The 12,918-nt window shown below is 36.6% G+C and overlaps 1 protein-coding gene across 2 annotated transcripts in view; it reads right to left on the bottom strand.

Annotated features, from left to right (window-relative positions):
- The window catches only part of LOC128886164 (uncharacterized), a 172,324-nt gene that overhangs the window by 91,355 nt on the left and 68,051 nt on the right, over positions 1–12,918 (bottom strand). The window lies entirely within an intron of this gene.

The following is a 12,918-nucleotide window of genomic DNA, read 5'->3' as shown; positions in this document are numbered from 1 at the left end:
TTCCGAGGATTTTGGCATCCGAACACGCAGCCAGCCATCGCTACATTTTCATTTGCCACTGCATTCATTTTCCATTTTGTTCTGGCTCGATTCTCCTATATTCGTCTCTTCTATATTCCTTTTTTTAATTCAACACTGAATCTATCTCTGTTCGAAAGTGAATGAAATTTCTTGATTAATTTAGCCTTGCATTACGAAATTAAGTTGCATTTACTCCATGCCAAAATTTATTTCTCCGCAATTTTGCTGTGCTGTGGTTTAAAAATAAATATATGTATTTATAAATAGAGTTATGATTTAAATTGAAATGTCTACATTTGATTAAACACTTAATTCTTTTCGATAAATGTGATATTTAAGTTAGCATTCACTGGTAAAAGTTATATTCTTGTTCCTTTCATTTCAATTAATTTGCATGTGTAGACTGTATTTATGTACGGAAATCAATATACATATTAAAAAAATTGATTTATATTTCTGCGGTATTCGTTCGTTTAAATAAACAAGGGTTTTTTGTTCGATCAATTGTTCGAGTATTTCATTTATATCTATATATTTGAGGAATAGATATTGCAGCTGAAATAGCACAGTATTTCCAACCGTTTAATTTTTACCCTTTTAACGTATTTGATTGACAAATAAAAGCGTTTCCAAAAATTCACAAATCCCTATTGGAATTACATTCCAGTCGATTGTCTCGTCACCGTTCGACAGTTTATGGTATACCGTCTGGCATTTATAAAACAAGAGAAAAGGTAAACATTCGTCAATATCTTTTACAGTAGCATGACACAAAATGTTCATCAAAATCTCGCGCCTACTTCGTGAATTAAAACATGACCATATTTTCTTTTTAATATTCAACGTGAATCATCAATAATCATATACTTAAAACGAATTAATTCCACAGTAATAAATGCAAATTCTTATTTTGATTTTCGCACAATGTTCACGTCTATCTGGAAGATTAAAATAAAATTTTTTAGTTGAATATACGCCTGTATTAAAAATGACGAGGTTGATTAAAGTGGTTTTCTAAAGATATGTTGACTTTGCCGTGTCCTGAGCTTTAAAAATAGTGGCGTCGAAGTTTCCATGAAGATAATTATTCGAAAAGCTCGTATATTGACATTTATACTCGAATTTTCTATGGCCATCGTTATTATTTTTTTCAGTATATTTATATGTCGCGGAAACGAACATCCGCGGTTTTTATCTTCGAAACGGAAGCAACGACATAACATCCAGTCTTTGCAACGAAATATCCGTCAAGCGGCTCGGACTGCAGTTACTCGAATGCGTAAAAAAAGAAAGAATGCCAGATATAAATGCGCTCAAGCAGTATACACACGTGCGTCTAGACTATGAAGTTTAAGTTTAATGAACGTTAATGACGCTTGGTGTCGTGAAAAATGTGCGTGGCTCTCGCGTTGCATTCCACTCACCCCTTCCCGGTCTATGAATACTCCGCAATTCCACTTGATCACTCTTACAGAAACGCGAAACACGTACAGAGGGAATAATATCGTTCTCCGCGAAAACGAGTGCCAATTGAATCTGAACCACTGATAAGTGGCGATAGCGAGCTGTTTCCTCCTCCTCCTCCTCCTCCTCTGGGAACCGTTAACGTCAATGCGGCAATTTACGGCTATTAGCGAATAAAGTACACGATTAAAAACCGGTCATGCGAAAAATTACGAGCCTCTTCTTGCGAATATCTCGATTATTCGCAGAATACAACATACCAAACCCGATGCGCTTCAGATATCGATTTCTTGACCTGGAGAGCTGGCCAGCACGTAATTGATTGCATTTTCGATAAATTTCTAACGAATCGATGATGTAATCGTGATGGGAATAACCGTTTGCAGTTCTTCTTCTCGATTTGTAGGTTTAAATTCGTTACCACTGATACATGTTTTCTATCTACGGTCGTTAATCAAGTATTTGCGATCGCGGTGTGAAAGATTACTTCGGTGTTTACTGGAACCAGTCATATTTACATATTTAAGGTCGGGATATTTCAGGATGCGATGTTACTAATCATTTTCTGTCAGTTCTATGTTAAAATAAGTACGTATACAATTAGAAAATTGAATTCTTTCTATAAATTTCAGACTGACATGGCTGTATATCATAATTGATAATAACATTAATTATGAAAAAGAAAAAATTAATATGAAGAATCTTGAATAGGTCCAACAATTTTATTTACGTAATAAGAATTTTAGCTACTATCGCGAGAATAAATATAATAAAATTTTGTATGGTTTATTGAAATAATTAATTACGATTAATAGATTGATCGTCCTCGATAATCGTAGTCGCTATGAATATTTTGGTTATCGTGATTATCGATTATCTCAGCAATCACGTTCACCATAACGATCAGTGATTACTCGGGAATAATAAACAACCATAATGGTTATTGATTGCTTGGCAATCATGATTACCATAATGATAATTGATAATACCCCATACATAGGTACAAGTAATAATAACATCAACTACGTTATTATCATAAGATCAACGATTATTCTCTTCATTCAAAAACAAATTTTCGTAATTAATTTGAACTTTGTTAATTTTGATCTCAAATTGACAAAAGTTACTAGTGTTGTACTTATTTTAGCGAAGTTAAATGTCTCTTACATCGAGTAAAGAGTTTTTACTTTCCCAAACACACTAAATAATTTCTACACTTTTATATTAAATAACTATTACAAAGTATTTGAACAAGAAATACCTATATTTACTTTACTTGGAAACAATCCTTTCAAAGACCTTATAGAAAATGTCTGGCCAATTACCAGTAGAAATTGCCGAAAGAGCAAATTAAACGAGAATTAATTAAAATACGTCACCAACGATGAAAATATTGAAAACACATATCCAAGTCTGTTTACGAGCAACCATAATTGTATAATACGATCACTGAATTCTAAAGGCAAGCATACAAACAACTAGCCACTTTACCACAATTATATAAGAAATCATTAGCCTACTTCCAACAAATGTGTATTCTCTTCTATCATTTTTTTCAACGTTTCAAGATGACTAACGAGAAGGTTGGTTCAGCGATTGCTCGAGTTTGGTCTCATTTATAATTCCACGTGCAACTTGCTCTTGACAAAGTCCTACAGAAAATCCTGATATGCATTCTTCCACGGATATCGTTACTTACGAGGGAGGGTCACTTGTCCATTGAATTACTCAGAACAGAGAATCGCAATTTTACTTCCCGTTCTCGTTTTACTTCCTCGCACGTTCGCGATTTGCATGTGGACGCGACGTACTTTCCACGATTCTTTGGAAAAGCTGAGAGACCCGTGGAAACTTTCCGCCCCGACCTCCTCCCTCGAAGCTTTTGTTAGTCGAAAAGTAATTTTCAGTCGTGGCCTCAGAGAGGCTTCTATTATCGACGAAAACATTCCCGACAACGTTTTCATTAACCCGCGTGCTCGGTAAAAAGTCACTTTTCTCGGCGGATCTTTCGTAGACGAGGCAGCTAATTAACGATCAGAACAATCGCCATATAGAACTGTCAACAATGCACGGTAGTTTGTGTGTGTTCCGCGCACACGAGAATGAGAAAGCAACCACAGTTTACATAATCTAAATTTCGTTTACTTCCCTGTTAGTGAATACAACGGAGGGAGAATGGGTCTATTTATGTTAAAATGTACTTCTTCTACGGGGATTTTTGTATATTCCGTTGTGCTGTAATGTCCTGAGTGAAAGGAAGGAAATCTATTAAGGCTGAAAAAGCCCGAAACGAAGAGTTGCAAGCTCAAAACGAAGGATATACAGAAGAAAAGGATTGATATATGGTGTTGGAATCGTTCATTCATCAGTAAGTAAATTAAATCATTTCTTTACTGCCTTATTCTGCACACCAATAAATGAGAAGTAACTAGAATTATTTATGCTATAAAAGTTATTCGAATACTCCCTAACCCTAGACTATCTTCATTCTTTATTTTTACAAGTCTCACAAGTGATACTTGATGTTTAAATTGTACACAACAAGAAACACGAACAAGTACGCATTACCAATACCAGTGATCGTTATACTGTTGCAAGAAAATTAGTCCAACGACTGAATTGGAGTGAAAGACTGATCCCTAGAGTCTAGAAGTTTTGATCTATTCACGGTGTATACACCGTTGAATTCCCATGCCGCGCTATCAACTCGTTTCTTCCTATGTACTTTCCCAAATTGCTGTTGCAAATGATGTGAATGACACCAGTTTGTAACCCGTAATGCGAGTTGTAACGTTTTATGGGTTTGCGATGAGGGCAATTATTAGTTTTATGTCTGTAGCTCGCCCTTATTATTTCACTGAAGTAGTGTCGTTGGTTGGAAGTTGATATGCCGTTCGATGGAATGAATTGAATTGATTTGATTTAATTTTCAATGAAACAATTTTATGGGAAACTGGGTGTTCTGATTCTTTTACGAACGGAAAGGACAAGCTTAAAACACTTGTAAAAAAAAGTACACAAACACAAATTGAAATCTCGTATTGGGATTAATTTTTTTAAAGGAATTATATATTCAATTGTACCTATTTTTTATCTTCTTTGAAATACCACTACACTTCTTAGATTTTGCTAGTGTTCGTTGGACACTGTGTCCGACTTCTTTGGTTCCAATTCTCGTTGTTTCGGCGAAGCTTCTATTGCCTCGCCTGTCAAAGGCATTCGAAGCATTATTGTCGAAGATTGACCAGAAATTGGATTTATCCAAGGACACTTATCGAAAACTCTGACAATGCAAAGGGAAGTGTTTCTTTCGGGACAGAGAAATGTTATTGAATTATAGAAGAGGGAGTGTTGTAACAGAAACTCAATAAGCCGCATTGACAGAGTTTCGATAATTGGAAGCTGTAAACAGTTTCCTTGTCATACTTTACTTCCTTACACTTCAAAATCATTAAATAAAATCGTATGTATGTAATCAAATCTTTTTCAATTTAGAAAAAGATACTACATTCGATAACTGAAGCGTGGAATTTTAGTGTAGTTCTACCTAAATCCAAAGATTTTTTTAATAGTTTGTGTCCTTTTTCAAAATAGATCTCATTAACGACAATTTATAATTTGATATTCTCACACTGATAATAACACATACTATTTATTTCTCCGTAAAATATTTCTCAAAATATCATTCAAAAATAAGCTGCCATCACTCATACGAATTGCAACATCGACTTATATACATAGAATTTTGGTTCTCTCACCATAATTCATTTCCGTACTTTCAAAGACCATTCAAAGAACTATTCCGACTTCTTGATAGCGCTCTCGAGAAGTTTGGGAATCGACAAGAAACCACACGGAGGGACGCTTATACACCCTACGTCAACGTTAATAAAGTATCATCGGTTACGTTGACATCGAGTCCCGCTGACGAGGGACAGTTTCGTTGTTGATGAACGGCCAACTTCTTGCTGGTACTTAATCAAACTTATTATATCAGTTCGTGTAGAGTTTCGGGAACCATCGAGTGTCTTATGTGGAACTTCCAAAGCTTTTCGCTCCAATTGCTCTGTTTTCAAGTCCACACGTGCTTCGCCCAATTTCTTGTCCATGTGTTTCTTGCGCAAAACATTCTCTTGATATTAATCGGGTATCGAATTTGCGAGAGAGAAGAGAATCGAGGAAAACTGATAAAGTTCGTGTGTACCCGAAGTAAAAAGTTGGACGAAAGTGGAACAACGGTTCTTATTCGTTATTCTTTGCTCATTACACTCGTATCGGAGCTTCGATCTGATGACTTTGCGAAATAATATTCTAAGTTCTAAAAGTAAATATTATAGGTTGTACCGGGCACTCGTTTCCGGCTAAAGTTTATTATGATATACTCCTCAGAATTTTCGACTATGATTTCAAACTTTCCACGAAGTAGTCTTCCTTCTGATTTATGTTTTGTGGTTCGTTGAAGATTTTCCTAGTCTTTGTTCGAAAAGTTTGCCATAGTAATTTCTTTGGTCTTTCAGTCTAAAATTGGTGAGTCCTGTTATCGACCGACTTCTAAAAGGATATCATTAAAATATATATAACGTGATTCTAAATTAAATAATTTCAATAAATTATACCCATTGAACTAACAACTGAATAAAAGTTATTTCAGTTATAACAAATTCTTTAAATATTATTGACCAACTAAGTGATAAGTAAACATCAAGTCATTACAATAATACTATTCCTATGACTATAATATTATAAAAGTCAACTTGATTACCTTCTTAACTCTCTTAGCTCTAAAGCGTTATTCTAATTAATCTAATCCATTATTGAATTAACACAAGCAGTTGCACACATCTCATTCCAAAATACCAAAACGTTTTATATTACATTTAATTACTATTCCAACCTAACAATTTCTCAAATTTTAATATAATCACTGATCCTGTAATTTTGCAAAATGATTGATGAAAAGTACCTTCGATATCCACGCAAAGAAACACCCAGCCGCGACGCAATACCGCGTAATTAATGGAATGTTCTTTCCCGCTCAAAAAAAAAAATATACTCACGCTTTTTCGCATAGCGGCGTTACCAACGGAATTAGCGTCGCGCGGGACCTTTCCGCCAGTGACCCCCTACCGTCGATCGTAATTTACACGAGTAATGACGTTGCGTAATAGAATTAGTAACCGTTTAAATCCATCCCCTTTTAAGCTAATTTCTTTCCAGTTGTATAGGGCTCGGAACGAGATTAATCGCGCAACGCGCGAATCCAATAAACGATTTTACGCTCGTGACACACCGGTCACTGTTAAAATTCGCCAGTTATACAGATTATACGCAGAAGGGCGAGAGGGGCAGGGAGGCCTGTTAACGCGCTTTCCGCGGTCTGCTTGTCACTGTAAAACGTCGGGCCGATGCAGGAAATCCACGCGATATTGCCGACACCCGTCGAATTGTAACCTTGTCTGTGGACATTTTATTTGCACGAAATTGCGACTCGTACAATTACCACCCGGCGTGTTCTACGAGTGCTGAATACACATTTACCGGGTGACTATATTGGGTCCAAAGGGGGAATTGACTTTATTCTCATACCACTCGTTTGGGCGCGGCTATTTAAATTGGCAGCTGTAGGAGCTCAAGTTCTAGGTTGCTTTTGTTTGATTACACTAACTGCTGCCTCAGAGGAATTTTGATAAAATTAATAAAACGTTCGTAATTGTGGAAGGTATCTCAAGTTATAGGTTGCTTTTGTTTATTTGCAGTGACTAACTGCAGTCACAGAAGAATTTTAATCAAATTATTGATTTATAATTGTAATAAGAACGTGTAATGCTTGAATTCGGGTTCAGGGTTGCTTTTAAAAAGAAATTACTACACATTGTGTAAAGAAAATTATACATCCTAACCAGAATCAAACAAATCATGATCGTACAATTGCCAGTTGGTGTGCTCTACATTTAATTCTCCCATTACTCGTCCAAGTATGGCAATCCAGGTTAGGTTTGTTAGGACGCCCTTAAGATGAATTAGTTTAGACTCAACTTTCCCCAACATCCCATACATAATTAAAAATAGTACCTACCCCTGTAACTAATACATTATTAGCCAGAATAGAATACGAGAACGAAGCCACCCAACAAAAAATAACCGATGAAGGCGAATGGATAAAGTATTCTAAGATGGAAGTTCCATAAACGGAAGTCAAGACGTTCTGAAATAACGACTGCATAAACTCGTTACCCTGTCACATTCGCCAACTCCACGACTCCGCTTGCACACACGCCAACTAATGAGAAAAGAAAACAAAGTTTGCGAGAAGATCGTCTCTGGCGTGCAATCTGCTTTTTCTACTAGCAAACATGAAAACCGTTCCGCCGGCAGACCTGCCACCTCCGCAACGAAATATACTTGAGATTAGAAGCGCGATAATTTACTAGCAGCTCGTTGCTTTGCAACGCTCCGCTCGGTTCCGGAGCTCGCAGTTCGGATACCTGGTCGACAGTTTGATACAGAGGTCTTTGGAAAAAAACTCAATTAAAAGGACAAACGGAAAAGGTCGGGAAGCGGAAGAAAAATGTGCGGCTCCGCGTTGGAAGAAGTCCTCAGCCAATGTTGCCAAACTACTGCGTCTACGAACGTATTCTGCTTTGCTCTCCATGAATTTACCGAGTTACACTGTTCCATAAGTTACCCTTAATGGGGTAAACACGTATAGCAAGTTAAGTATTCGAACGCTAGTGGAGCAATTCGTTTAACTTCCGTGACACGAAATTTATTCTAACGGGAAATCATTCGTTTTCGTTGCGTTTATATGTCAGTGAATTAATACTATTCATTGGTAATATTGATAGTAAATAATGGACTTATGAACTTGTAGGAGTGCCAGGTCTCCAGTCGAGGAAGAATAAATCGTAGGCATATCTCGTAAATTTGTTAGATTCAGGGTACATTGATTGAAATTAAAGAGATAAAAATAGAATGTCTATTTTGGTTTTAGATTTTTATCATACATTTAAACCTTTCTTCAGGTCCTCTTCAGGAATGAATTAAATATGTAATTCATTATATCAAATGCATGAAAATATATAATATAATAAAAGCGAAGAACTTGGAATTTTAAAAACAATATTCATTGCTCTCAATGTGTTTTCGGTTAGCAATAAAAGGATAATGAACAAAAAAATTAATAAGATAATAATTTTTAAACACATATTTAAATTTTCATATGCGACAGGATGATTATTTTCATGTACAGATCACCCTATTTCACCCTGTCACAGTACACCAACAGGCTGGCGCACTTGTGTTCGATGGAGATCAAGTTTATGAGCGTGATCATAGCCAAACACCGCGAAGAACTATAGTTAACACTGACAATAAACAACACAGTATGCGACAGGTTTGTCAGTCACGTTACGACCGCGGTATAAGATGACAATAGGGGACAACCGAGAATTGATGATCGTCGTTGATGATTGCTATGCGAGTCATGGCTCGCTATTGGTAGAACCAATAGCTAACAGCACGCACTTGGATAATTCTGTAAACATTGACTCTAGCAGAAACTGATTAACACGAATATTGCATAATTCAAAGGGGCTATATAATGTACCGATCAAATCGATGATCTGGATCTCAGTTGCTTTCGATAGCAAGGAATACGTCCGTTAATTTGACGAAACGGACAAATATGATTCTCGATCATTAAATACATTTTTTATGTAGTAATAAAAGAGAAGAGGAAATTATTTCACTTTAATTACATATTTCTTTTGTTGGCAAATATATGCAAAATCTCGAGGTTGAATTTGTGAAATTTTAAATTTAGATACATTCAGGAGCGGAAAAATAATACATGATTATTAATTGTTTCAAAGCAGGAGATTTATTAAATAATATTTATCTTTTATAGGAATACTGTAAAATATGTGAAAGTTTAGTTATGTTATTTCAAATAATGCGATATACGCGTAACGTATAAAACTTTTAATTAATTCACTGCTTACATTAACAGTTTGAATGTTTGCGTATTTTAACCAAACTAATTCATCTGAGGTTCACAACATTTTGATTGGTTTTTTCTTTGTTACAGTACAGATATAAGAAATGAAATATATTCATTGAACAAATAGAAAATAATTCTATGGGAATGGATAAGGCCAATATCTGAGACAGCTCGATATTTATTAATAGTCGAAAACCACCGTACCAAGAAAATATCATATTTTCTTTCAAAAGTAAAATTCCCAATTGTATCGCTTTTGAGTGACGATTACCTAAATTTTGTCTGAACGAATTTCTGCTAAGGTCAACGTGTACCGATTTATCCAAGGAGGTTGCGCGACGACCCGGCACAGACGGGAAGACGTTCCCGGATATAGGAGAAAAAGGAAGAAATCGGCGAAGCGACTGCTTCTAGTTCGTTGATCATAAGAAAATACAATAGTTCCGCGTAGTTTAAAAGCAGAAACTGGTTGAGCGAACTTGTAGGCGGGCGTCGTTCTTCCCTTTATTCCACTTCGGAGTTGTAATCGTTGACTTCGTGTCTACCGACGGTCGCGTTTCTATATTACGCTTCCGTGCCGAATTATAAAGAGAATCCCCGAGATCAAATTTTCTCGATGAAATTCACTTCCCCCTCCCCTGTTCTATTCCCTCCATTCCGGGCCAAATTGTATCGAAAAATGCGACGCTTAGTCGCGAAGAGGAACCAGCAGTTACGCCTCTTCAGGAAACAATTTGCTTTAGTTTTGCTTCCTAAATATTATTATAAAAATTGTAGCAATTCTCCTTTCTCTCAACGCTTTCTATAGAAAGAATAATGCGAAAATAATTGGAATATTTCGCCTCAGAGATAAAGCAAGGAGCAATTTTATTTAATTGCAGACGTCGCGACTCTGGGCTTTGGATAAATAGAATTTTAATAGATATGAATTAGAAATTAACTAGGGCAGAATAACTAGAAAAAATAAAGATATCAAATTTTCAAAATAAATTTATGCAGACGGTTTTGACCTAAGTGATAGAATAAAAAAGGCGAAAGAAAAAAATTTATTAATTTACTTAATACAGCTAGAATGTAAAGTTTAAAAATCTTTCCATAAAGCTCATGGTTTATTATTGCAGTAATGCTCGACGAAATCTGGTTAGGATTCAAACTAAAATGGTACTTTACTATCACATACGATAGCAGAAAAGGATTTTCCTCGGTGCGTGCATGAGTATTGTTATCACGCTGTTACTGTCACATGACGAGAATGCTACTGATGTTGTTATCCTACATGTACGATGTTTTGCAACTGCGTCTAGCTGTTACCATACATTCCTCGTGTTACATTATCGAATTGGGCGTAGATCTAGCTCAAACAAGCCGAATGTTGATACAATGTGGTACGGTAACGTTCGTGATACGTGTACCAAATGATTAGTACATATTAGGATATCCACTCTACCGTAATTCGCAATTATTTAAATTAGGGGATCCTGCATGTTAATCTGAGGGTCTCCGCGCGTTATACTTAAGTGTTGTATGCTTAGTCTTCAGCAGACCAGTGATCAACGATTTCTTCGATATTGTGTGCTGATACCGTTTAAGAAATGAGAATAATTATGTCATGATTATTAGTGTTTATATAGTCACACCGTACTTACTTTTATGCAGGATGTTTCCTAATATGTAAATGATTAAATCAAGGTAAAAGTTGTTCCTCATAAAAATTAAAATCGAATATAAATTAGTATAATAGAATAAAATTGTTGTCTAACCCCTCTATACCAAGTTTCATAAAAATCGATCAGAAGTAAAAATATATATTTTAAAAATTAACAATAAAAAATAAACAATATCTAACACTGATTATTAACATGTATGTAGTAGGACAAATTTCGCTCTTCAATTTGAATTTTGTTTGAAACGAATCGGGGAATAGAGGTTTTTAAAAATTCAAAATGGCGGATCCTATATGGAGGAATGAATTACAAAAAGTGATTGAAAATTTTAGTTTTCCGCGTATTCTTTCAAAAATTAAAAACACAAAGCCCTAAACACATCGCAAAGTAATAAATTTTCATCACAATTACGCATTATTTCCAACGCTATTTAAAATAAACCGCTGCTCAAACGATCCACCAGTTCCATGATGAAACATTTCAAGTTACAGCACGGTCTACTCTCATCCACCACTTCCGCGGTGCACGCGGGCAGTCCTCCATGGGAGGAAGTTTCGCGAAAGAAGTCGTACTCGTATCACGAATGCAATCCACGGAAACTGCTTGTAACCGAGTCAGCCTCGCGAATCTTCGTTAATTACGGTAAAGTGTCTGGCTGGAACTGGCAGGAATTCGCGGCAGTGTAACGATACCCCTTGAAGAAACGTCTTCTATCGGCGCTCTAAAAACTTTGAACGAGTTTCAGTTACCTCGGTCCCCTTTCCTCTGGCTCGTATCGTAAAGTACATCGTTCAGGAACGACGATAGGATGGAGTCTGACGAAGAAAGAAAAACGAGACAGGGTGGGGGTAGGGTAGAGGAATATTTATTCATGTTCCGGAACATCCTCCCCTGCCGGTGAAACTCGATAAAGTGCAGTATTCAAAGCTACGAGATGGGAAAAGGTTGGAACCGGAGCGAAACACGGCCAGAATGAAGCGAGAGAGCAGTCTGACGAGGTTTGTGGGCGCACTTTATGAGCAGTTACACGTCGTTCGCGGACTTGTCCCAGGAGATAGTCACCGCCACGACAGAACGAAAACTATACTCCCCACTCAGTCTATTTCACGAAGTTTCCTGGGTAGCGCTGGTTGGAAAAAAACTGGCGTACAAACTCGGTTTTCCGTTAACTACTGCGAATGGCCCTTCGAATTTTCCTTATTACACGGAAGTCCTCTCGTTGCTAGCGATGCTGAGGAAGGCTCCCTCCACCCAGCTGGTCTGAAGTGCGACAGTACAATTTCCACGGTTTCGAAACTTTAAAAGCCCTGTACGCTGTGAATTAAAACGTCGGAAAAGGGTAAACAAAATAACGGCTCGACTCGCGCAATACACCCTCGCTCGAGTCGAGTTCCGGTTCTCACTCGAACGAGGGTAAGGGAGGAGAGACTTGTACGGATAGATCCACCTCAGCCCGATGGCTGCTCGCGAGTATCCGCAACCACTAAACACGTGTAACGTGGAGCACTTTTACGGTATTTATTGAAGACGAAACTCTGGTATTTTGGTGGAAATTGATGAAAGTCAATGGAAACGTTGATATGATTAATAAAAATTTAGAAGGGGTAATGTTAATGGTAGGCCATTGTTAAGTATTAAGTGATGTGCTTAATTTGATAGCAATTAGTATTATCATTTAATTCTACATTTCATGTTAAATAATTCTTTTCCAATCAGCTCTAGTGGTTTGAAATTAAAATTTAAAAATTTAGAAGGTACCATTAATTCATC

Source organism: Hylaeus anthracinus, unplaced genomic scaffold (genome assembly GCF_026225885.1).
Source record: "Hylaeus anthracinus isolate JK02 unplaced genomic scaffold, UHH_iyHylAnth1.0_haploid 11982, whole genome shotgun sequence".
Taxonomy (NCBI): Eukaryota; Metazoa; Arthropoda; class Insecta; order Hymenoptera; family Colletidae; genus Hylaeus; species Hylaeus anthracinus.
This window is presented reverse-complemented; position numbering and strand designations above follow the sequence as displayed.